We start from the raw sequence: 1,714 nt of genomic DNA, 5'->3' as shown, positions 1-1,714 counted from the left end.
AAGAATGATTAGCTAATTGCAGTGTCATGGTAGTAAGTTTAAAGTTTTTGAGCCCTAGCTTATTACAAACTGAGTATGGAATGAGGCTAACACTTACCCAAAAGCCTTTTCTATAAATTCAACTCCTATAGTGCAAGGTATATAAAAGCTTCCTGGATCTTGGAGCTTCAGGGAAGTGTTCTTCTCAAATAAAGCGCTACATTCTTCAATATGAGCTACGGTCTCAATGTCTCTTTTTTTTTCTTTTATTGGACATAATATCCTTTAAAAATTTGGCAAACTTCGACATTTGTTGAATTGCATCAATCAGAGGTACCTCAACACAAATATCTTTAACTTTATCCAAAAATTTGTCGAACTCTTCATCTTTCTTCATCATGACCAATCTTTGAGGAAAAGGGATTACTTGGCTTTGAGGGTAAAGTGGAAGAGTCTCTTCAACCTTCTTGGTACTCTCCTCTTCATCTTGAATATGAATTTGTTCAAGTGTTGGAGGAGAGAGCTCTTCTTGAATTTTCATCCCTTTTGGAGCAGTCACTTGAGGATCTCCCAAGGTCCGTCCGCTCCTAAGTTCAATTCTGTTGCAGTGTTCTATTAGGTTGACATCAGGCTTACCTGGAAATTGTCCTAATGCTCTCGAAGGTGATGAAGCTATCTGGGCAATTTGACTATCTTGTATTTTCTGGAGCTTCTCTGCATTATCCATTCTCTGAGTAAGTAGCTTGATCTCTTGCTTTATTTCATTTTGATTGGACTTAACTTCTTCTATCATTTTCTCCAATTTAGAAAATTGATAGCTTTGAGAAGATTATTATTGATAGCCTTGCTGTCCAGGCTAATAGCTCGATCTAACTCCCATGGATAGTCCTTGTTCTTGATTATTTCTATAAGAGAAATTTGGATGATTCTTCCAACAAGGGTTGTATGTGTTGGAGTATGGATTAATTTGTTTCTGATTGTAACTCATGATAGCATCACATTGTTCTAATTGATTGATTTGTGTAGAAATAGCTCCTGAGGACATGATTCTTGAGAATGATCTGAGCTTCCACAAGTTTCACAAACACATATGGCTTTGACCGATGCAGAATTTATTCCCATACCTTCTAGTTTTTTAGTAAGAGCATCTAATTTCGAAGACATTAAAGTAATTGCATCTACATAAAATTTTCCTGATGCTTTAACTGAGTTTGGATAGGAATAGCCTCCACTTCTTTCTATTGCCCATTGATGATAGTTTTGCGCTACACTCTCTATAATATCCTTGGCCTCATCTAAACTTTTATTCATAAGTGCCCCTCCAGCTGTAGAATCTAGAGACACCATAGTATGATAGTTGGTGCCGTTATAAAAAGTATGTAGAACTAGACATTTTTCTAAACCATGATGTGGGTATTATTTGAGCATATTATTGTATCTATCCCATGCTTCAAATAAAGATTCTGAATCTGACTGTCTGAAGCTTCCAATTTGATTTCTCATATGAGCGGTCTTACTTGGAGGATAGAATTTATTAAGGAATTGTTGCTCACATTGCTCCCAAGTGCTTATGCTGTTAGTTGGTAAAGAATTCAACCATTGTTTTGCTCTATCTTGCTCTATCTCTTAAAGAAAATCCAAATAATAATAATCTCACTGCTTCGGATAGAACACCGTTCGTCTTCATAGTGCTGCAGATTTCATAGAAAATTTCAAGATGTTGATTAAGATCTTC

At 36.0% G+C, this 1,714-nt stretch overlaps 1 non-coding gene across 1 annotated transcript; it reads left to right on the top strand.

Moving 5' to 3' along the window:
• The first annotated feature begins 1,378 nt into the window (after positions 1-1,378).
• Positions 1,379-1,484, top strand: LOC122028334. The gene has a single exon (XR_006124738.1). It is a non-coding gene; the product is annotated as a small nucleolar RNA R71 (small nucleolar RNA).
• The last annotated feature ends 230 nt before the right edge of the window (positions 1,485-1,714 follow it).

This window comes from Zingiber officinale, chromosome 10A (assembly GCF_018446385.1).
Source record: "Zingiber officinale cultivar Zhangliang chromosome 10A, Zo_v1.1, whole genome shotgun sequence".
NCBI classification, from domain to species: Eukaryota; Viridiplantae; Streptophyta; class Magnoliopsida; order Zingiberales; family Zingiberaceae; genus Zingiber; species Zingiber officinale.
This window is presented reverse-complemented; position numbering and strand designations above follow the sequence as displayed.